Below are 25,311 nucleotides of genomic sequence, written 5' to 3' on the forward strand. Positions count from 1 at the left end.
AAAAAAGAAAAAGCAGCAAGTTATTTCAGTGTAAGCACCTTAGATAGCTGCCATCTGCCCTGCAGTTGTGTAAACCCCACTGTAGCTGTGTGCAGTGGGCTCAGCTGGGTTCCAGTTCCTGCAGATCAGCCAGCTCTGGGGGCAGTGCTGACCAGCCCTGCACTGGGGCAATGCAGTGCTGCCCCCCAGGGAACAGAGCAAAGCTCCCGGGAAATAATTCAACAGTTTGGTTGGCCTGTGATGCAAATACAGACTTCTCAGGTTATGCAAAAATAAGCTGGAAACCCACAGAACATCACCAAAATAGACTAAAGGGAGARTGACTGATGATTGTCCAAATGGGCCTGAAAGGAAACGAAAAGGCTGGGAAAGACAGAGGACAGGAAGGTTTCTGAGTAGCTGTGGTCCCCAAAATCCTCTCCTCTGTCCTTCTTTTATTTTTGTAGTCTGATGACAGAGAAAAAAACTAACCCATCATTTCCATAATCCTAAATCCTTATCCTTCATCTGGAAAACTGACACSAATTATGACTTTAGATTCACAATTTACTAATTCAGAATCTTGTCAGAGAACAGTTATTTGCATATTCAACTCTGTTATTTTCACTGGTCTGTGCCTATATTCTGTGTCAAACAAAGCTTTTATGTTACCTTTTAATGGTGTTACAAATAGAAGGGTCTCTTCATTATGTGGGCCATATTGGTTAGCTCAATACTTCCAACTGTTCTTCATCTCTGTTACTTTTTGATTCAAGAAGCAAATTTACTGAAAAAAATGTCAAGGAAAAAAAAGTATTTTAAAATTGATCACTTAATTGTTGATGTCTAACAAAGCCATCTTTGAGTTATTTTGGAAACATGGTAAATTTAGGATGTAGCTGATCTTAAATGGGGCATTTCTGGATAAGATTTAAAGCAAGACTTGAAAAATTAAGACACAATCTACAGGGAGGAGCCAAGTCATGAAGTCTCTTCTTTCTCTCCTTTCCCAGTCTGCCACATACAGCCATAATTCACTAAGGRAGTGTTGGAACATTTTCACAACTGCAAGAGCTGGGACAGAAGGAATGGGTGAAGGAAATGCATTTGACCATTTAGCTCATACATGGTGAGCTCCTCCCATGCCAAAAGTGCAAACCCGAAAAATGCAGAAGTGTGAGGTAAATACAGCCCAAAGCGTGAAAAAGAGGCATTTAAATCTCTTTTATCACTTTTTGGATGTAGTGATGTTTGAAACAGTATTGTTTAATGATACAGTGTTTTTCCTCAGGTACCTGAGTCCCTCATCACTGCTGAAGCCATTTGAGGGAGTGATTCCATTTTTTAATAGTTTCTGCAGCACAGTGAGGGAATCCCATGATTGAGTGCATGAGTGTTCTTGCCACTGCTCATGTTTTGAGATGCAGGGAGTTTCCTGGAGCATTGTGAGAGAAAATCATGTCCTGAAGGTGTAAGGGAGCAATGGATCAGTAAAGAGCTGCTCCTCTGAAGATCAGCTCATTAAGAAGCAGATATCTGAATAAAATAAGGTTCTGGGGGTCTGTGGCACCACACATGCCAAAAAGAGAGGCATGAAACCTCRTTATGTGCCATGACCGAGCAAAAGCCATTTTCATCCAGGCAGGACCTGTGGTTAATATTCTGTTCTTGTGCTTTGCCCRCGGAAGCCCCAGTGTGCTTTTGTTTATGATGTGGATTTGTTCAGCACATTTCCATGTGACCAAAAGTGAGTGGCTTGGGCACCTCGGGCACAGAACGGAGTCCAGCCAAAATGCCTCAGGCTGCAGTTTTGTGACGTGAAGAGAAACAAAAATATCAGAACTTCTTTTTCCTTTTTTTTTTGCTATGACAAAAGCCTCAACAGTGGCTTCCTTATTCAACAGAATGGTGTTCTATGGATATGCTAGAGCTGGTCAAAGGACTCCAAGATTATTGAGCTTTCAATTAAGCTTTTTTTAGTGGTAATTAAATTTGTTAGTAATAAATAGCTGAATGACACAGTATTTGTGTAACTGAGCAATATGCAGATATTCACAGCTTAATTAAAKAATTCACATGCCAATCTCTAATCATGATGCAAAAAGACCAAAAGACAATTTAAATAATCATAGCTCCCCCAGCCAATTGCTTGAAAAAGAGGAGCAGGGTGTCTTGAGACAGATGGCAAACAATGTTTTCTGCAAATCAGCAAACTAAAACACATCACTAATGGCATGTGGTGGGAGACACGATGCATTTTCCAAACATACTGTGAGCAGCAGGTGTGTAACTGAGCAGTTGCACCAATGTTTTAGCAAAGAATGTGACTACTGGGAACTGAAAGGAAAGGGAGGAAGGCAGGAAAGGCGAGGAAATATCAGGATTTAAAATCACAATTTCCCAAACCATTTTTTTAACTGTTTGGAAATTTGTGAAATGTGATAAGTAAGGAAGTGATTGAGAATGCCCACTGAACTGGAATCTGTCTGTGCCAACAGGAGTAAGGAGGAGTCAGCACTGGAATTAACTTCAGTTAAATTAGGCACCCATCCCAGTGGGAGTGAGGAATGAAGCCASAGATTCAGGGTTTGTTTTTTTCTTCTATTACGGCTTCATCACCTAATCACCCTGTTGTGATGCATGCATACTGTACACAAGAAAAAAAAGTACAGCACAAAAGTAAAAAAGTCACTATGTATTGCATTACATTGTGTTCAGCAGGCATTATCCCCCAAGTGAACAATTTCAAATAACAAGCTTTCTCTTGACCAGGTTCTCTGCAATGGTGATGTTATTTATGRTAATCCCTGTGTCACACAAGCAGCCTTGTGTGGGGAAATCCACTGGTGGCAGCACAGTGAAAAGTGATCTGTTTGTTAATACTTTTCATATTTGAAAAAGTTAAACCAAAGTAATACTGCCAAGATATGACATTRCTTTGAGAGGAAGAACATGGCTCGTGTGTCTCAGCTTTGCCAAAAACGGTGGAAAGCAATGCTTCAGTTTGTGAATAAAGATGTAGACACAAACAGTGCCTCAGGCAGGGTGAAGGCCACCCTCGGGCAGAGGTGTTTTGGAGCTGCAGTGGTGAAAGGATGGGGTGTGCTTTGTTTTGCACAACATTTGGGTGTGTGTAACAGGCCTGTCTAAACAGAACTGGTGTGTCTGATGGCTGATCCAATATTCCAAGGAGGTCCTCTATTCAGAACTTGTTTTCCTTCCCACTTASCCTGCTTGGTGTATTGTGCTGGATTATACTGTTTCACAAGTGGCAGTCACAGTTCCTGTCCATCTGGATTTGTTTTGAGGCTCTGTAAAGCTTTAACAACTGTGAAGGGGGCCAGTCCTGAATGTGCAGTCAGTCTGACATGTTATCTGGAGCTTTRACCTACTGCTGCCAGGAAGGCACAGAACACTCTTCAGAGGCAATGTGAAACTGAGATTATAACACAGCAAAAAGTGTTCTCTTATAAGAGAGTCTCTATCTGTAATCTCTTGAAATGAATGAAAATAGTTATATTATTAAAATCATACTACATCTCTACACATTCAGTCTGGATTCAGGACATGTGTAACTGAATCAGATAGTTGGCTAACTCTTGCACTTGTCCTATTGCTTGCTATTAAACAAGGAGATTTTATACTTTTCAGTATTTTTTAATGAGAAAATTTCTTCTCATGCTATTCATTACAGAGTGCCAATCACTCAAAATGCTTGTACATGCTTGTCATGATTTTTCCATRTTTAAAAAGCCTAGTTTTCCAAGTTATCCCAGACTAAATTACACTATCAAGCTTGACCTCCTAGCTCTGTGATGACAGATGATGACAGACATGTGGCTAGGCAAGAGCTTGGTTCTGCAAATGAAGTGCTCAGGAGCCCATCCTGAACCTGGGCAGGCCTTTGAGGTCAGTGGGGTTTACAGTGGCCWTCTGTAAGTGTTGGCACAGGCAGTATTTGTGCCAGGGCCAAAGGGACAGGGGGCTTTGAGATTGTCTAAGCTGCCACCATGAGAAGRGCAGGGTGTCTGTCCCTCTGAGCCCACACTGGCTTTGTGTTGAGCAGGGACACGGATATCCTTGATAAACCAATAAATTCTTTGTCATTTGTTGGGCTGGAGAAAACCTTTTCTGCTGGGGGAGGGGAAAAAAGGCAGACATCATAAGGCAGAGATGTGTTGAAACAGCAAAGGATTTTCCTGAAGGTTCTTAGTATCYATCTGCAATAAATTTTTATGAGGGTTTGGATGAAACAGAGGCCTGGGCTAAGCAGCACGTTAGTGCTTTGGAAAGCTGCACAGCACAGTCACTGGCAAATCTTTGTTTTATCCATCCTGACAGGTTCTGCCATACTATTTATTTTTCTAATGCAGTAATACAAATCATTGTCAGGTCATCAGCATTCTCACAGTTTTCCAAAGTATTTTTGTGTGTGCCAAAGGCTCCCACTGGACCCCYAGGCCTGTAGGATGCTACATAAGCTCCTTTAATGGAGCATATAGTGCTGAGCTGTGCTGAGCTGCAACATTCCTGSCCAGAGGAAGAGCTCTAAGGAATGAGGTGGTCCCAGGAGTTACGGCTTAAGAAGCATATTAAAGACCACCTCTAGTGATAAAATGTCTTAAACTATCAAAGCAAAGCACAGCAGTATTTTACTCAAACAAAAGTAACTTTAMAAAAGTTCCCTCTCCACTGAAGAGAATTCTACATGAGGATCCCAAAGTAAGACACCCTCAGGAGACTGGAATCTGCACASTCCAGCTGAAAATAGCTCAAGTGCAACATGTGCTGGCTATGTGTTCCCCTGGGCCTTGTTCAGCTTTTCCTTTGGGTAACTCTTCCCCTTCTTCTTTTCCCAAAATGGTAAAGCACTTTAACAAAACGTTTAAAAAATGGAATAGAATTAAGTTCACCTGTTATTTGTGAGAATCCTACTTGTCTCTGGGAGCTGAAGTGATGCCTTTACCAGCCCATACCATGACAATGTCCCAATAATGCAGGAGGGGGTGTCTCGGGTCCAGGGCTGCTTAGGCCATCCCACAGCGAGACCACAGTGCTCTTGGGCTGCCCTGCTTTGCTGAACTTCAGGAGATCACAGCTCCAGCCACACTGAGGGATTTGAAGCACAAGAGGCCCTTTTATTTGCAGATCATCTCAGGGGCTTCTGAAAGTGGGAGGAAAGCAAAGACAGCTAATGGATGGAGGAGGGCCTGACCTGAGGATAAGGGTAAGGGGTGCAGTGATCTCCATCCTGAACCTGGTGCTGTGCAGCAGCTTCCCTGATGGGCCTGCTCACCAGGTGAACCACTCTGAGCAAACCTCACAGATTTGCTGCCCCACCACTCAGAGCAAAGCTTAGGGATGTGTTAAACACCTGAATCCTCCCCTAAAACACTTCACTAATGACTGCTTTCCTCCACATTACACTCACTGATAAACTTGTCGGATTTCTGTGCACTGTCCTTTCTTTGGTGCTCTGATGTTTTGTCTCCAAAAGCAAAAAACATCCCATTTTCTAAATCTAAAACATTTCTTAGTTAAATTGTAGGCTTTTTTCTTTGAAAATCAAAAAAAGTTAATGCATGAGTTCTCYTTGTCTGGGTTTGTTGTGAGGGAAGGAATGGTCTGGCTGCAGAGTTGTTTCTTTTCAGAGAGCATTGGATGGCGTATCAGTCAGATTTTTGTTCTTCCTTCTTTGAAGGAAAGATAAAACCAGTGCTAATGAGTTGCAGAGTTTCTCCAGGCAATGGCCTCTCCTTGCCTGTTGTTAAGAGCAGCATAGGCATTATTATCCCAATAAACCTTATTAATGAGAAATGTTTTAATGTCTTTTTCTTGGAAACATTACACATGTCTTTTCAGTGGAGGAAAAAGAGCTGAGCTAAATTTGGAATTTCTCTAAAATAAGAGACTAGCAGAGTCTCCTCTCAAGAGARCCCATGAGGATTTATTCCCAATATTTAATGTCCCTACTCAACCCAGCCATGACTTTGGTATTGAGCTGGAGGAGCTCTTGAACCTTCAAGACTTGACATTGCCTTGTTCTTGCTGATGTAGAACAATGTTTCAGTATGGAGGGAAGAAACAGCCATCTGATGGAAAATAAACCAGTGAAGAGAGGTAGGARAGCTCATCATGATGAAGACAAAAGGTGAAGGAAACTCTACTCACGAAGTTCCAAACATCAGTGAAAGTAGCTACATTGAAATACAATATGGCAGCAGAATATACTATCTGAAACTGGAAAATACCAGGCTGTGAGCTGCTAACAGGATCAGTCAAAAGAAATGCTGGGGTAAAACACCAACACTTGGTATGGAGACCAGGAAGGACTTGCACCTGAGTTCTGGAAAGCTTGGCCAAGAAAAACTGAAAGGAATTGAAAAACAGAAAGGATAGAAATAATCCTTCTAAGCAAGTTACTGATCTCCGAGTCAGGAGGAAAAGGTTACTAAGGAATGGGTTAGGAAGCAGTGGCAGCAGCAATCAAAGAGTCCCCTGTATTTGTAACAAAGTTACACGGATATTCTACTCTGACCTGGCTGTGAATAGTACAGATAAGAAAAGGACAAACATGATTTCAGAGACTGGCCTCCCTGTTTAAAGTGTTCACATGAGTGAAGGAAGGCGGGAGGGGATTCAGAAGTGGATGCAAGTTGTTTATAACACAAGCATTAAAAGATAATATGCTTTTTGTTTTGTTGGYAGTCAGAAAACACATCTGAATAACCTGTCACCTCTGCCAGTTGTTCCAGAAAACTTATTCCTCTTTCCCAAAGAAGCTGTGTGTGACTGATCTCTGAACCAATTGCCAAGTTACAATCCCACAAGTGACACGGAATTTCTGTCTGTGTTCTCTGCTAAATTCAGCATTTTCACTTAATTTAGACTGTAGTTGTCAGRGCTCACGCTTTCAGCTCTAGGAATCCTCAGGCCCTTGGAATTGGCCAAGGGTTATAAATAACCCTGTATAAATACACTTACAGGAATTTGTGTCAAGGGATCTTCTAGTTAAGCCTCAGCAGGTCAGCATCTCTTCAGCTGGGTTGATTTCCCTGCATTAAGAAGGAATACARCAAAGACAAATCACACTTCTCAGGCTGGTTAATAACTGAGGTGCTCATGCATGGTCATTGGGTTCCACACAGAGAGGATTTGGTGTCCTTGGTGTGTCTGTTTTACAGAGCAGAGCTCACCACTCTGAACCTGCTGTCAGCGTTCCTTCCCACAGGCACAGCTAAGCACCTTGATTTAAAGTTCTAAAGCATTATATATCGCTAGCAGGAAAGAGGAAAAAAAAACCAACAAAAGTGAAAGAAATAAATTCAGAGTCTTAATAAAACAATATGAAATATTGCAGAAATAATAATGAAACATTGGAGATGATTTATGGGTGTAATGGATCACTCCCTATGTCTTTACAGAAAGAAAACATCCAAATTACCTCAGCTTTCAAAGTCATTGTCCCCGTGACTGCAGAGGAGGAACTTTTAAATGTATGTTTAAGACTGGAAATGGTTATAAAAGATCAGAGGCTTTCAAAATTCACTGTGTASCAGGTCTAGTGTGTGCAATGCCAAGAACAATATATGAAATCTGATCTGACAGTCTCATATTTTTCCTTTGTTTGAGGAGATTCCCGTGCAATGAAAACGTACAGCATCGTGCCAGGACTAAAAGAAACAGTTTGTGAAAAGGACTCAGAGGTAAGGACCTCTCAGTTTCTCACTGGCAAAATATAAAAAGAAAATGAAGAATTATCTACATTAGGAAATCCCAGGGAGCATGGTTTAGATTAAAGGACACATTTTTTTCAACAAGGGGGCTGGAAGGTTGATGGAATGCTGCTCATGCAGATGYTTGGAAAGTATTTCAAACTCTAACTTTGGAGAGGGCTTCTAAAGGCTGTTGCTCTTCCACTGCTCTGTGCCACCTCCAATTTATCTTAAGCCTAAAACAGAAAAAAAAATAGAAATTACAGCTTCTAGTTAAATAGGAGGGATCTTTTTAAAGAAACACTGTAAAACATTAGATATTATTGTCCAAATCCCACAGATCCTGTATCTATAGTCAGCTGGCAGGTCTCCTTTTACCTTTATACAATAAAAATGAAATAAAAGCAAATCTGTCAAAACTCAGCAGGTTTAATTCAGTTCYTTGGTTCACACTGGCTGCATGTGAAAAGCTCAGTGAGCAATAAACTGCAACACTGAAATCTTGGGAGCTCAGTCTTGGTTGTGTGGTTTCTCTCTCAAAGTCTGGTTCATGTTATGATTTTTAGCAGATTGTGCACCGGGTCATGGTTCTTCAGTCCTTCTCAGACATAATCTGAGCTGGACCATGTTCACTCAAACGTTAAGTACACAAAAAGTAAGATCTTAGTAAGTAAGATGTTAGTAAGGGAGCTTGTGTTTGGGTCAAATTCTGGGCCAATGCTCTGAGGTTCTATTAATTAGTTTTGCAAATTCTTGTTCAATTCTGACTTTCAGCTGATGAGCTTTGAATGTTCTGCTAATCAAAGGGCAAGAGCTTCATTTTGTCTCCAACAGAAACAAACCTGCTTACAGGCTCCATTCAGCTCTGAAAATGACAGCCCCGCTCTGACCAACGCTGTTCTCTCTACATTTTCCTGCAGGAGAGGAGAAATGCGCAATGTCGCTGCTCCCCGTTGGTGACTTTGTGTCTCTTTTCTGATCATCTCTCCAAGCCTTGCTCATTGCCTGGAAAAGTTGATACTTAATGGTAACAGCCCAAGGAAACAGTTTCTCCTTTCCCCACCACATTTCACTGCTGGAACTGCAAGCTGTGATGAGGGACAGCTCTTGTCTCAATGAAATAGAGTGAAGGTTCCATTCACTGCACCAGRGTCAAAACTTCACCCTCGGGACCTATTGGTAGAAATAGGAGGGAATTTCCATTTTCACAGAGAATTTGCAACCCTTAATTGTGTTGAAACTTCAAATATTTTCTTCCCAGGGCAAAGTTCGTATCTTATTTCAGATGAATGTAGTGGCTGAGCRTCATCTGCTGCTGGAAAACCTTTAGAAGTTCCCTAAAACTAAAAGAKGCATAAAAGAGAAGCAGAATGGGAAAGGGTTGTTGGTATTAAACACCAACACAAAGCAAGCTGGGCTTTTTGTCTGTGCCCTTCCCCCTTTTTGTTCACACACTCCTCTTCACCCTTCAGACAGCCCTAGAATRCTAATTTTTCTAATCACTAGGGGAACGAGAACTATTATAGAAATCAACCAAAATATTATTTTAAACCTTGTTTAATTAGACTTGGTCCACACTACAAATAAAATCCTAATCTTTCCCTTCTTAACTTTACAAAATGGTATTTCCCACACCCTGTACAACCTGTCACATTCAAATTCAAAGAAAATATTTGAAACCATTCTCAAAAAGGATGTTTAATACAAACTGGCAGGTGGRATTTATGAATAAATGGTTTTAAATRAACATCTRATTGTCTCTTCACTGATGCTTAGGATTTCTCTCCAATAGCAGCAGATGATATGGATGCTCAGAAAGATTCAGTAAAATGATACTGGAATGATAAAGGTCTGATCTTGTTATTCTTTGTTGGGGTTTCCACCAATTTCTGAACTTTAAGGTATTCAATTATTCTGTTTTTCTCAAGGGTAAAGTATGCATGTAAACCCCCATTAGCACTAAGAACAATGTGCAAACCTTCACACATCAAAGATGTGACTACGTGCTTTTGTCTATCCTAATTGGTTTGAGAGAAAACCTTGATAAATCAACATGAGATTTCTTTATCTTTTCCCTTTTTCTCTCTTAATTTTTGTTGTCTTGATTAGATAAAAAATAAGGGGCTGTCAATCTGTTTTCAGGTCTTCTCTGTCTCTTTCTAAATTAGTTACAGCCTGCTTTTTGTAGCTTTATAGCCAGCCTGACCTAATTTAATTACCATGACTTGTGTGGCTYAAAGATAAAGAGTTTTATTCAGCCTGCCTACTTTTGTGTAAGTTTTCCCTTTCACACATCTCCCTATATTTTGGCATTCAGAATTCTTGTTCTCTGTTCTTGAGCAGGTTAACGCAAAGTTAGTTCATAGCATTGTCAATATTTTCACAAAAAGCCTTTTGATGCATTTAGTCCCTGCTTTGCTGTGAGTCTGGGGGCTTTTGTGGGACACAAATGTGCATTAGCTGGGCCCAGAAACATGGGATGGAAAATGCAGCCCTAGGAGAAATCCTCAGAGCTTGTTCCTGTACTGCCACTGTCTCCGATTTTTTCTTATTTTAGGAAAACACTTCAGAAATCAAAGCTTGAGACTTCTCTACAGATTATTTTAGAGTGACTTCAGTGGCTAGAAGATCTCCAGTAAAATAAGTGTAGTATGAAAATGCCTCCAAGCTGCCCAAGAACACAAATGCTTCACACAGAGTTGTCCCTGAGGCACAGATCCCTGAGGTTCATGCCAGGATCACTGAGAAATTCTTCCACTACCCTGCTGGCCACCTTGAAATACAGAAAGCAACAGAATAATTCCAAGACATCCAGCTGAAGACATCTGAGTGGTTTAACCAGGCTTTCTCACTTCTTTTAACACTTAATAATACTTATTTGGAACTTTTCCTTGACTGAACTGGTACAAACTCAGGAACACAACCAGTGCAGTGTTTGACAGCTGAGGCAGCTGCTGTCTTTGCCTTCAGCCCCACCTGCTCCATGTGCCACTGCCTCTTGGGAAGGAAAAGATGAGCCAGAAGAGACAGGGAGGCAGTTCCTGAATGGCTCAGGCTCAGTTTRCTATGGTAATTTACATCTACAGTCTGATAATTTAAAAAATTAACACACTCTAGTAAAGGAGGCAGCAGCAGTGGATAAGAACACATAAAATAGGATAGGAAATATATATGGAACATGGAATGTGTGCTGAAGGATGAAATGAGAATACCTGGGCTCCTTGAGAGCTCTTCTGACAAAGGCAGAATGTTCCTGGCAACAGTGACTGATCACTTCTGCTCATCTTCCTAGGGAGGTGTGAATCTGCTTCTTCCATGTGTGCAGAGGATTTTGATTTTCAGTGCTTCACAAAAGGCTACATCTTGCACAATGCTTCTTCATTTGGTGTCTATAGACTGTTTCATGTTACCTGAAGGTAATACAAGAACAAACAAAGACGAATTTTAGAAAAGGTCATTCTTTATTTACATATCTATGTTACACTCTACAAAAATTATGTCAGAATGAGATATGCCATGAGGAAAAAAAAAGCACAGATCTGCATGTGGATCAAAGACCAACTGCACTTGGCAGGAGCACACATCTGATCATTACTACAGCCAGATTCCAGGAAATAAAGGACAGAATATGGCACAGATTCCACTGCTCTCATCATGCACAGAAAACAGCTGATATTTGCAGGTTCTGAAGTTCCAACATGTGGCTTTTCTAAAGAGCAGACTGCAACCTTGAGGGGTTTGTTTTGTTTTCCAGCTGAAATCTGACACACATTACATGTGAGCATGCAGAAGTCACATTGCTCATCGTGCATGACATAGAATTGCTTTAACTTTTACAGTGTGCAGTCATTAAAGTGACTTCCAAAATAATGGAGCACTTAAGAGAACCCTCACCCACTGGTGACCCAGCCAAGAGGAGTGAGTGTCCAACTCTGCAAACACTTTGCACTTCAGCACAGATGCAGAAGGACCCTCTTTACATTTACTTTGCTCAGGATTCTCTGAGCAGCAGGGAGACATCTGAGATGTACAACAGTAGGCCCCAGACAATTAGTCTGTGACAGGTAAGAACCTTTCCTTAATTGGTGCTGTGGGGTTTCTGTGTGGTCTGTTCCTGCAATGATTTCATGCTCCCCTCTGACTTCACTGAAATCCAGTTTTTATCAACTGGCATTCTCTCCAGGTGCAGCAAAGGAATGGTCCATTTGGAAGGAAGGAAGGAAGTCTGATATGTGGGCCTTGTTTCTGTCTTAGGGAAAGCAATGCTTTTGTAGTTCTATTCCTCAAAAAAAAAAATCTGTGAACAAGGAAAATGAATTCCTTTGTTATCCATACAAGTGTACCTTTTCCAAGCATCACAGGGATTCAACCATTAATGTCCAACAGCAACAGGACTCAAACATGCTGCTTTGGAAATCTGCCTTGTCACAGTGGTGCTGAAAAAGTTCCTATAAAAGTAGTCAAGAAAAGTTTAGAAAATCTCCTGCATCATGAACATCTTGCATTGCCTTTTATATCTGTGCCTTACTACCTCCCCAACGTTTAGAAAAGTAAAATTCTTCCAAGCCAACATGCCCAAGGTGCACAGAGACCTGTGGGGTGTGCCAGATTATTGAGATAGCAATGTGTCAGTTCATGCTCCAGCTACAGGAACTTGTAAAACTTTAACTGGTAYTTGCATTATTCCACTACAACAGCAAAAGCAGCAGCTCACACTTTTCTCGTAATGATTTAACAACATGAACATCAATTTTCATTTACACCCCTAAAAGATTCCCATGGGTTTTTTCCCTTCAATGTTGTGGCTCTGCATTGAAAGACCTAGAAAGRCTTCATTCTATTTAAGGGAGCGGAATATTCTGAGTAGCAGATGGAACAGCTCCTGAAACAACCTGGGCCATGGTAAAGGCACTATTTCAACCACGAGTATAAAAAATATTAGACCAAATGTTATGGGAAGCACGAACTACCTTCTCATATACCTTAAATTAAAAAYTGAAAGCCCTGGCAAAAAAGAARAAAAAAWTTACAGTTCTTTTAGGTATAGTGTAGAAATCATTTTTTGAGGCCTTAGAGGAGGGATTTTTTCTTTCTTTTTCTTGTTAACTTGATTTATTTTTATGTATCCTCAGGAMCTGCAGTCAAACTTCATACAAAATTACTTCCAACAAAAGAGGTTCATGCTTCAGGATAGAGAACAAGTAAAACTCAGATCCAAATTCCTCCTTTACTTCTGTGACCTGGGCAACCACTGCTGCCTTCCAAAGCGTACGTGCTTCTCCTGTCCCTGAGGTTGTTATTAACACAGTTTAGGGAAAGTGGTGATAAAGATCAATTCCAACCCAGAAAAGAAACATTCACTGYTTCTTTCATGTCTTCTACTGTGAGTGAGCAGCTACAGTTTCAAATGACCCCCAGATGTTTGCTACTCCTGGTGCTCAAAAGCAGGGCAGGTTTTCTCCAGAGCTGTGTTGGGTATTTCTGGTTATCCTGCAGACWTCAAGCCCTTGTCCTCAGAAGAAAATGTAAAGGTCAAACAAAAAGCCGGTGTAGTGTGGAAATCCCCAAGGAAAAATAAACCAAGGATGGTCTCTTGTTATTGGCCAAGCTAAGCTGTGCCTCTGCATACATTTAATGCAAGGAATTACTCCAGAGATGGGTATGGGAACACCACAAGCTTTTCACTTAATTACAGAAAGATTTCATGATTCCAGGAAAAGAAAAATTGCTGAGAGCTCTCACAAAAAACTATGCTGTTTTCCTGATTCTTTACAGTAATGTTTTCCTATTTCTTCTTACTCAGAGCTTGGACATATGATAGTCCACCCACATTTGTAAACGCGATAGCAAACAGAAAAAAAAGCAACAAAAAAATTCTCCTTAGATAGTACAGGATTAAGAATAATAAGAACAAGAAGAACAATTTTCATTCTGCTTCTCTTTCCTTTGCACTTAATCCTAGTTATTCCCTGATGATGTAAAGACTTATCTTTACTAAAGCTTAGTCCCACTGGAAGCAATTAATAGTAATAAAAACAGGCACTTTGCAAGAGCTTTAAACAGATCATTATCTGAAGAGCCCAACAACTCTGCCATTATTATAACCAGGAGAGTAACGACAGAAGAAGAACGTGCCATACAGGACACTGAAGTACTTTACCTTCTTGGTATCTGAACTGTTCCTTTCTCCTCTCCCCTTCTGAGGAACGTTGGCCAAAAGATTTTGTGCTACAGGGACAGCAGAGATGGAGAAAAAAATGCTCCAAACCATGGCAGGACTGAAACCCCATAACTTAGAGAATGTTATGGGAAACAAAAGCCTCTGAACCTCATTTTGGGACAATTATCCCAACTGAGCACTCAGCTAACTGAGCTGGGCTCCTCTTTTTAATGAATGGGAAGATGCCAATCTGACCTGGATCAGACCCCATGGAAATGAAACACTGACATGTGTTGTTACAGCACTTCTTTCATGCCAGACAGGCAGGCTTCAAACTTCTCTGCTCATGTGTCACGGTCAGAATTAACCAAGTTGTTCCATCTCTGGAGGATCAGAACCAAAATACTCTTTGAAAGGTATTTAGAACAGAGGATGAAACTCTCCGACCGTATTTCCTTTGCTGATACTGAGAAGGATATCCTTGGACACAAAAACGTGTTCCAGTGGGAACAGGAACTTCTGCTGGGTTAACACAGCACAGTTCTCCCAATCAACATAAAGCTCCTCTTCATTTTATTGCAAAAATATYAAACATCTATTTCTGAACAGAACAGCATGGGAAGCATTTTCATCTGTTAGCAGAGAAATGCTAACGAGTGTTAATAGTCTGTTAATTCTTGGGTACTSTTAGTCATAGATTTGTTCAAATTGCACTGAAAAATCACTTACTCAGTAACTCCTGACTACATAAAATGTTACTGTTATCAAAGTCATGTTACTTACTGATACATTTCACCGGCTTGTCAAAAACAGGTGGAGAGGCTCTGAAATGCAAACACCACAGCCAGAGGTTTTCCAATGTAAAGAGGCCCATCTTCCAGCTGAGAAAAACAATACAGTGCATCACTGAATCTTTATCTACCAGGAAAAGGCACATCTCTAAGTCTTAAGATATAAATACAAATTGGAATCTCTCTTCCATAGGCCTGTAATGTGAAAGAGACATCAGAACCATGCTGACAATTTGGTATTGTGGTTTGCACAGAGAAAATGGTACAACACCTGGAAAGCAATCACATTATTTATTTCCACATTGCTACTCTCACTTGTTAYTCACTTTAGTCAGGTTTTCTTTCCTCATTTCTCGTTCCCCAGTCCTTCATCTTTTTGTTTTCACACTGTAAGAACTTGAATTTACAGATCTCCCTTTCTTTTCCCCTTTTTTTTTAAATCCAGTAATAATTTCCATCCCATTTCCCATTAGGGGAATTCAATCTTCACAATTAACTAGATGGTAATAGAAGAGAAACATGAAAACACAGGAAAAAATACATATAGTAATTACAAAAATAATTTCTTTTAACTTTAGGAATTCCAGAACTCTTATCATTTGAAAATCAACTTCATTGGCAGGGATCCTACTTGAAAAAGAAAATAYTTTGTTAATAAAATTTTGCTCTAAAATGCCAATCAATTATAGTTAAACGTGGGACCGCTTGGTTACTTTTGACATGAAGGACTTCCCAAGTCTGGGGCAGATGGGCAAAATGACTGCAAAATAAAATAAACAGGCTTGAACAGAAAAAAAAAAGCAGAAAGGTTAGCTTATCTAATACAATTCAAGCTACACTTGCAAGTGAACACGCTTTCTACTAATAAAGATCTCCACTGACCACATTTTACAAGAAGTTGGAGAATAATCAGCTTTTTATGATAGAAATGAGTACATGAAGTGCTTTGCAGAAGCTCATACAATCTACTGTAACACTTTTGGCTTACTGAACACTTTGAAACACAAACGGAGCATTTCAGCAGAAGTTAACCCCGCTCAGGAGTCCTTGAAATCGGCTTTTATTCATMACCCATAGATTATCTACTCTCATGACTACTCCTCTGTTTCTGCACTGTTATTATTCATGATTTGCCAGCAGCCAAGAAATTCCTCTGGGTTTCAGTGATGAAGTGCTTCATTTGGACTAATTGTTTCATTTCTTYTGAAAGAACAAAGAAATATGTCAAAGCACATTTACTCATTCAAGGCCACTTCTGGATATCTGTTGCCAGTCATTAAGGTTTCTGGAACTGAACACCAAAGATTTAACTTCCAAAAATATTTTAAGTCAGAGCAGCACACAGGAGACAAGGTGAAAAGAACATCAAAGCTGTTGCATTTGTGCTGTTGCACATTGCACTGGGATGTCACAATTTTCCCAGACTGCAGAATTAAGGTTCCTCATTGTCTGCTCTCTAAGCAATCAATTTTGTCTCAATTTCCAAACTTCTGTCCCTTCTCTGCTGCCCTGATGTCACAGTTTTCCTATCCCAGTTCATCCTGTTCCTTTCACTTCAAGCTGACCTGTGTCACCCTCACTGGCCTGTTGGACAACATTAAACTGGAACTTCACCTGGTTCAGTGCACTGTGAGTTATAAGAATGTGGTTCAGGTTCAGCACACTCTGTCTGGTCCCCCCAAAAACTGAAAATCATTATTTTATTGTGGGCTTTTCCTTAGGCTGTGCCTGGACTGGGATCTGCTTACATTGCTCTCCAGTCTCCCATCCCAGTGYCTGTGTGGCTCACAAATTAAAGCTTTAGTACTCAGAGAATGTAATGCACCTTTTTATCATAAATTTTATGGCATTTCCTTACTGTATCAGTACTCAWGAAGAATGTTAAGAACCATTTGAATTCAACTATTTGAATCTTTCTGCAGGTTACACAGTTATTAAGGGAACACAAAATAAACCTGTCATTTTTAAGCTGAATTTCTTGTCTCACTGACAAGCCACCTGTGATGCCAATTCTGTGAAATATTATAGCTTTTGTGCCAGACTCAAAGGACTTTGCTAGGTGCTATAAATGATTAACCATGAGACAAGTRGAAACAACAAATTTTCACCCCCTTGAGTATTTACCAACTTTAAGATTTATATGCTGTCTGTCAAACTAGTATTTGAAAACAGAGGACACTTAAATTGTAAATGGCATTACACTGAGAATTTGCCTGTTACAATCAAGCACAGATGAGTTCATTTGGTATTTTTCTTTCTGCAGACCACAAAACAAAGTATTTTGTGTCATGTTCTTGGGCACAAGTGTATAAATGCTGCTTCTCCTTACCTTGAAGCCAAACAGATTGTAGTTTTTTATCTAATATTTAAACAAAGCTGAGGAAAAGCTCTCACACTGTCATTCTGTTTTCTCCTGGGAACTCACAGTGAAACTCTCTTTCACAAACCACTCTGGCTGTACAAACACTTGAGCTCCAGCTCACAGTGTAAGAGGCAGAGAGGATTTTGGCACTCTAAGATCAATGGAATGGTGCTGTCCAGACTCTCTCCAGTACCCACAAAGAGAGGTTAATAGCCAACTGCAGGTGAGACAAGCCACTATCTTGAATGGGTTAAGAAACAACAACAAAAAAAGCTGATATTGATGATGACAGAACCAAAAAGAAACTCAAGACCTCCAGTATAAAATCATCATTCCAGCAGCAGCTAGCAGCAGCCCTGAATCCAGGCCTGCTGGCCAGTCCAAAGATTGCTCCACAGGGCAGAAGGAAGATTATTGASCACATAAATCATCATCTTCCCCCASAGTACGCCCCATAAAGCCTATTTATTGCAAAGGGAGTTCTGCGAAGGCAGATCCTATAACACCATGTTTTCAAAAGGTATTTACCAAAAGTCTGTGGCTGAAGTCCAGGGGTGCAACTCAAGACCACATGCATGGGCATTTGACAGGCACTGCATTCCCCGTGCCAAGCAATCCATCCAAAGGAATGAGCACTTGCTCCAACAGAGCAGGACCTTTGCAGTCTAGTAACCWTCCCCACATCACCCCATCTGCCCACCCTTCTCCTATTTCATATTCCTAGAGCCAAGGAAATATTCARCTTTTCACTGGAACTTCATCATTTCACCTGGTTTTCTACCATCAGGTTTACTTAATGCAGTCCCTCAGATCAACCACCACTTTCTGACAGAGCAGAACCAAAACAGAGCCTGAGGTTCTACTAAAACACGACTGTCCCATCTCAAAACCTTGCTGAGCAGATTTCTGCTTTCATTCATTATTCACATTACTTTGAGAGTTTCAACCAAGTAATTGTCAGTACTCTGGTATATGATACCTTTTGCTTCAAGTCAACAGGTTTTGTTCTTTACCAATTTTGGATTCTCTTCATGCCTCTCTAGTTTTTGCCCTTCCCCCAGATAAACTAGAATTTATCAATGTTTTTGTTTTCCTTCTTTTGTGCCTTTTGTACAGCCCAGCTCTCCAAGTGGTGTCCTTTGACTTGATTCCACACTGCAGCTTCCTTCACAGAGCATTTGCAATGCTTTGACTGTTCTCTCCCCTCRGCACTTTGTTCCTCCACTGGTAAAAATCTATTAACAGCAGAAACTTTCCACTGCAGGTAAAGGGGTAACTTTTTCCTTGGAGACACTGCCTGCCATGTTCAGTTTTACATTCTGCCTTGTTATTGACACTGACAATGAGTGTTGGCTACTTATGGAAATCGGGGACAAAATTCTCACCATAAAACATTTACTGAACCCAGCAAACAAATTGATGTATACAAGGGGACAATATAAAAGCCAGCACCAGGGCACAGCTTTATTTTATGCAGATGTACAGTTTGCATATTATGGGACTCAACAGCACTCAAGTTTCCAATAACTTCTTTTTTTTGCTTGACCAATTTTGTTCATTACTTACAGGTCCCTGCAGAATTCTGAGCTGTTATTACAAACATACATTACAGAAAGAACACAGCCTGACATGCATAGCTGTTCAGTAAGGTTTTCATCAGCTGCTTTTACTGACATATTTCATTTCTCTTAAGCCCTGCTTTTCATGTCTCAGTCTTCATTTGATACCATGAAACAAAAGGAGTGGAATATTACACAGAATGTGTTCGTGGCTGAATATCAAAAGAATCACACAATGCACTTGAAGCATGAAARCTCTGTAGGCAATTTCCTTTCCTGTTTGTATATGCAATGTAAACTGGAAAAGTTATCCTCTTTTTCTATATCAGATAAAAAAGCATTCTCAAAGAATTGAAAATAGTCCTGAGTTTTAAGTCTAACAGCCAAAAATAAGCATGCTTATTTGCATGAAGAACTTGGTGAAATTTTCCAAGAACTGCACTTGTGAAATTGTACACCACAAGCTGATTTTGAAAAATCACCCATCTCAAAGWACATGAGCCAAAACAAAGTGTCCTTTTATCACTGAGGATTGTGAAGATCTCAACTTTAATTACTTGAGCTAATGAAGTTGGCAAAAATAACAAGCAGCTCTCTAACTCACCAAGATGTCAATAAAGTGAGGTCTGATGGCTCATTCAGGTCCACTAAGAGCTGAGGCAAGTTTATTCCAGCTCSAGGGCACAGCTCTGGCTCATCCCAAAAAAGCACATTTCAGGTGCAGCTTCATTTACCAAAGAGTGGTCTGTACCCAAAATCAAATTGTTTGTTATGGTCCAACCATTAAAAAAAAAAAAAAGTTAAAAACCCTGCTATTTTTTTTTCAACTCACAGGTCACTACTAGTGGTGCAAGCCTTCCCAGCAGAAAAGAAGTTGAAAAACCATCTACTACCTTTTCTCTAGATATTTTTCTACTTTGGTAGAAACTCTTTGGGGTATAAGTTTTTGGGGTATAAGTCTTTGGGTGTAAGTCTTCAATATGAGATGCTTTGAGATATGCAAGGGAGAAAGAGAACGAAGCTTCCCAGCCTGTGGTCAAAGGAGGTGAAAAGCAAGTTTTCCTACTGATAAAATCCTGCTGCAATGACACTTCAGTGGATTTGATCAATGGCCATTCACACTAAACCTCTCCTTTCCATCTCTTCTGATGCTGAGCTGGGGTTGGCTTTGTCCCAGTTCTGCTCTGCCTCCAGCAGCTCTGATGGATGAAGGATCCAGACTCACCAGCCCCTTCCTTCCATTTGGGATATACTACAACATTCTGGGCAAATATGGTTTCTTTTTTGGATGTCCATAAATATCAGCAGGCACCATGAAACCCGACCTGCCTTTGCTCAGATCTGATCCCCAGCACTGCCAGAAGAGGGTTGTGCTCGAGTGTTCTGGACAGATTTACAGATTGAAAATGCCAGTGCCAGCAGTCTCAAAAGAACCTCAGAACTTGACTGTTACAATAAATCTGAAGATATATCCAACAACAGCACAGAAGCAAGAAAAGCTGTGAAGGCCAGGGAGGAAGCTGGGTGAAAAAACCAAACAGGCTAAGAAGTTTGGAGTTGGTGTTCAGTATTAYAAATATTGCCTGTTTTGTCAAGACCTCAGCATTCACAGGTCATGTAGGTCCTGTAGGATGCTCCAGAATTAGTCAGGGAGTCTGTCAGCCAAAACAATTCCCAAATGTTCTGATACCTTCAACCTGGCAAGTAACCCTGCTGCCTACAGATACTCTTTTAACGTCTGGGGAGTGATGATGATGCTGTCCATATGAATACCTACTGCACTTTGTAAATCACATTCAGTAGCAGGTCATCATTTGGGATCTAATACCAGTGTGTAATCAGAAATAAGTGCAGCTAGTAAAATACCCATTATTCAACAATCTAACCAGTGTCACAAAGAGATGATTAAAACAAGGCCCAAATTCCTGCTTTGCTGGTCATTGACTCAGGAAGGAAGCAATTCTGAGCCTCTTTAGCCTCTGTCAATATAGCTATTAACAGTCAGAACCCAGATTTTCTCTGCCTATAATGGAGCTCTCCTAGTTTCTAGAGTATTCAGCGATGTTATTTGACATCACTTTGCTCATTTGTCAGAAGCAGCAGCATTTTTGTCATTAAATTTTAATTTGCCATGGCATCTCTGTAAGGCTCAGCAAGGTTTTGTATATGTGTTAAAACATTTCTGCTCCTACAGTCAGGATSAAATCTTAYTAAAATTAAATGGGTATTTAAAGCATATTTGAGTCACCTCTGAATACTTTAAACTTTGGTTTATATCATCACGGAAAAAAAGCCCCTTAACCTAAAAATAGTCAAGAAGTATATAATAATTACCTTCTTAAAGCCTGCAATTTACAGTGACATTCACCCATCTTTCCAGAGCTGCAATTTGACAARTATGTAATTACATCTGACCAACCATAATCAGGAAGACAAATAAAATAAGSCACATTTAGGTTGACCTTTCTTAAGAGAGCTTTGTCTGCRATGAATTATCCATTGTCTGTATATYAYTTACAATCAATAAACAATTTATATTAATCTTCTATGATTACATGAAAATGATATCAGGGGTTGTTCAGTTTYTTAGTTGTTTAGTCTAAAGGGACTGCTCACTTCTCACACCTTCACTCCTCCAGGAAGCACAATCCATAAGGCAGGTGGGATATCTGGGAGACCTGAGATGGTTTTAGCCACCATGACTCCCATCTCTTGTGATGATAATGACAACACTGAGCTTTCCCCTTTAGCTCAAGTAGAAACAATGGATATGGTTTATGATTGAAAACAGCTAAATATTTACAAATATATTGCTAAATATATACAAAGTGCTACTTACAAATACATGAGAACAGTTATTAAGGCAACCTATGATGGAACACTTATCTCCAAAAAGAGCTTCCACTTCTAATGGAGAAGTAAAACTTTGCCTCCCTAATTTGCTTTCTCCACAGACCTTTGTCTTCCATCCCCAGGCTTATTTTAGCAATTAATGAAGTCATTAAAAGTCTTTTTTTTTTTATTTCAGTAGCCTCCAGTAAAAGATTCCACCCCTGCCTCAGGGAGCAGTTTTCAATTCTCTTGGCTAAAAGGAATTTGTYAGCTGTGCAGCATTACATATTAATTTCTACCACCAGGTCTGACAGTCTGCCTGGGAGGCAGAAAGGCTGTAATTTAATATTTTAAAGTATATTATGTGAATGAAGTGATACGTGTACATTACCTGACTGCAGAAGTTAACAGAAATTAATTTTCCTATAACAGAGCACAGTATAAACTAATGAGAAATAAAGGCCTGCTGGTCACCACACTGTAACAAAATATTCTCACATCCACAGAGCCCTGAGAATTGTTACCACATGCCCTTTGTGACAGATGTCTGAGGTGATCACCTGGAATTGGTTAATGATCCTAAGTGAAGCCAAGRAATGGTAACATTTTGAGAGCCCAGTGATACAATAAATCCTTACACAGGATTTACAGTATTGGCATCATATTTAACTTTAGTATCTGTGATGTTTTTCCACTTCAGGTATGAAAAGTGACTGAGAGGTTACAATTGTACTCTRTAACACACCTATAGTACAATTAAAACCTCTTTTTCCTTCTCTAATCTCAAAGTGAAAATGGCTGCTTATTGCACTGATCAACCAACACCTTAGTCTAAACATGTATGTACCTTTGAAATTATATTCTACAATATGCAAATTGGCCCACCACCCAAAAAAACCTGAAATGACACAAAAGCAAATGGAATAACAAGATCTTCTTATAAACCAGACTGCTATTCTCTGACCCTCACAGACAATTTTATCAAGCAGTGACAATTTTCACAATTTCTCCTCAAAATCAAATTACAAAATCAAACTCAATAACAGAATCAAAAGTCAGTAAAGCACTAACATGAGTGTCTAAATATTACAGAAATAATTCCTTTCTCCCTGGCTGGTTTTTTTAAATTATTATTATTTGAAGAGATTTCACCTGGTGTAAAGTAAAATTAATTTTTTCAAATCTGGAGTAGAACAAGACATGACCTACTCAACAACTAAGAAGCCTCTCCAATGTCAGGGTTATCTGCTGGTTATCACAGAGAGAGGTGATGCTGATGGAATGTGAGTGCAGGTCCAGCCACTCTGACCACTCTGCCTACCCAAACCTTGTCCCAAATGGAAACAAAAACCAGTTGTGACATCAGAAACCTGATTAATGGAGAGTGGCATTCTGAGCCTGCTGCTGGTGACCCAGAGACTGGGAATTGCCCTGGAGGGTTAAAGTCTCCTGTCCTTCCCAGGGTGGCAGTAACAGATACAACAAACCTGTCTAGTTAAATCACATTAGCCAACTACTGTTTACAAATTTGGGGATCACAGACAGCCTGCCCATTGTTTGGCACAGACAAGCACAATMAGCCCTGGCATTTGAAGCTGCTGACAGATCGCCAGCCCCTGGTGCAGATGRTGGCAGCACAAGAGCTCTAATTACTGATGACATTAATGATGAGCTAACCTGTCTCTCTTCAGCTAATAAACAGATGGAATGTGTTTCCTATTAATTTTTTCCCACATTCAAATTGATTTTTAGATAACAAATTGTAGCTTTAACGGTGGAGAGCAACAAAACCAAATTATCTGTTCTTTGGAAAAATTTGTTTTCCGCTAATTGCTCTAAACAATCAATAAGAGAATTACAACTGGCATCACCCACTGAGAACAGAAGCAGAAGAGTCAAAGTCAATTAACTTCCTGTGGTACGATGCACTCAGATGGAAAGAGTCATTACAGCAGAGTGKAAAAGTCAAATGAGAAAGTGTGCAGCTTCAGGAACAAAGCACACTCGGATGGAAAGTCTAACAGAAGGCTTTTACATACCTGTCAATTCTTCATCCACCCCTGCAGTTTCCAGTGCTCCTCTAGATGCTTCCAAGAAAGGATAAGAGACAGGTAAGAGAGCATCCTCGGATCTTGGGAGCCCAGCAAGGCTGTGAGTCTTCACAAGTCATGACTGAGAAACATCTCGTCTACAGATTACAAGGAACAAACAATCAGCTCAGTTTTYCATCTCAGCACAAACACGATAAATATGGAAAAGTCAAGAACTCCACGGTGGTTAGTGAAATGTTATGCAAGGGGCAGTCTTAGGTTTACAGGTGGACTCGATGTATGAGGTCTTTTCCAACCTCAATGGTTCTATGACCATCCATCTCAAAAAAAAAAATTCAAGCACATAAGATGGACCAAATCTGCTGGAGTGAGTTCTCATTGCTGTTTTATTTAATTTGTCTCAAATGCAGACATTTAGATTTTTGATCCAAAAAAATTCTAAAATAGTAGATTACTAAATCTAAAAATGAGTTTTAGATTTACCTTTATTTTTAAACATTCTTCATGGATTAATTGGTAGTTCTAGTGCAATTCAACTAATAAAAAGTAACATTCTAACACAAGTTGTGTTGAACATAACTCACTTTGTATGTCGGAAGAGTCAAACCCCCTTTATTTCACATTAAGCCCTTGTAACTACAGTGAAAAAAAACMTGGTAGGATTATTTTGTCCTTGAAAACTGAAATCATAGATCTCTACATGAGTCTCTGATTGAACTTCTCTCCTGGGCAGAGCTCCTCACTATGASTAAGGAGTGACTCTGGAATGACAGTGCTTGCCTCCCTCAGATATTTCATCAGGACAATTTTCTGCACAGGTTTGTTTCCCTACAGCAATGTCTCTYATTTTATACAGGGTAAAAATTGCTGGCCACCCAAGATCTTCATCAACTGAGCAATGTTTTCAGCAGTGATGTAATGCTGCATTTGAAAACACATCATCTCCCCACTTTATGCTGTGGCACACAAAGGAGTCCACTCACTTTTTCATGCCAGCACAATTGCAAATGCATCCAAAACCTCTGTAAGTGGCCACCTACRACTGCTTTTCCATGAATTATAAGAAACAACAGAGCAGCCTATTTAGAACAACAGTGAATGGCTGTTCAGGGCTGGGAAAGGTTTACACACATCCTCACAGCTCTCATTATTCTGAGCTGGTAAATAACAACAGCCTACAAGCCCGACAGCCACTCATTTAGCCCCATGTTGTGACTCCCTCTGTTTCCTTCCACTTGCCTCAAGCAAAGTCAAATTCTAGTGACCTTTTTTGGCCATTGTATATAAAACTGGCTGGTATGACCTCAGTGTAAAGCATTAAACACCTTGTGCAAATCAAATAGCACAGTCTGTTGACCATCAAATTTCTGTGACTGGGCTTATGTTGGTTTGTCYACACACTGATCACTAATTAAGTTTSGCTGAAAGGGAAAACAAACATTTTGTTTCATTTTGTTGCAAAACACTACTAATTCAGAGACAATTCTGCCTATTCTGCTGCAAAGCAGAAAAAGGAATGAAAAACATTATTATATTTAACAGTTCTCAGCTCTTCTCCKTTGCCAGGATTCCTGTGAAATGAAGGCAGCATTCCTCCATGGCTGTATGCATAACAACAATAAGTTAAGCCACCTGTAGAACGTGGTCTGTTTTCTTCTGCAAAAGAGAGCATGTGGTGKTTGGAACAGAAACTTGATACTGGAGGAAACATCTCTCATATAGACTCTTGTTTACAAAGCCACTGACAAAAWTTTAAATATTGCTCCAAATGCCTTGCTTACTTTTCCAGCAGAGATTTTTTYTCCTGTGCTAACACAAGACAGATTTCCACAGAATGTCAGCTGAGTGCTAACATTTGCTCT

At 40.0% G+C, this 25,311-nt stretch overlaps 2 long non-coding RNA genes across 2 annotated transcripts; one reads left to right on the top strand and one right to left on the bottom strand.

Annotated features, from left to right (window-relative positions):
* Positions 1–6: 6 nt before the first annotated feature.
* On the top strand, positions 7–9,808 carry LOC130586616 (uncharacterized). Its single transcript, XR_008966712.1, has 3 exons — positions 7–1,108; positions 7,612–7,685; positions 8,529–9,808. It is a non-coding gene; the product is annotated as an uncharacterized LOC130586616 (long non-coding RNA).
* LOC130586617 (uncharacterized) lies at positions 6,805–12,436 on the bottom strand. Its single transcript, XR_008966713.1, has 3 exons — positions 12,038–12,436; positions 10,907–11,104; positions 6,805–7,034 (listed from the first exon to the last, which is right to left on the bottom strand). It is a non-coding gene; the product is annotated as an uncharacterized LOC130586617 (long non-coding RNA).
* Between the last annotated feature and the right edge of the window lie 12,875 nt (positions 12,437–25,311).

The sequence above is a fragment of the Malurus melanocephalus genome, unplaced genomic scaffold (assembly GCF_030028575.1).
Source record: "Malurus melanocephalus ecotype Western Australia unplaced genomic scaffold, MMel_1.1 scaffold_1225, whole genome shotgun sequence".
Classification (NCBI taxonomy): domain Eukaryota; kingdom Metazoa; phylum Chordata; class Aves; order Passeriformes; family Maluridae; genus Malurus; species Malurus melanocephalus.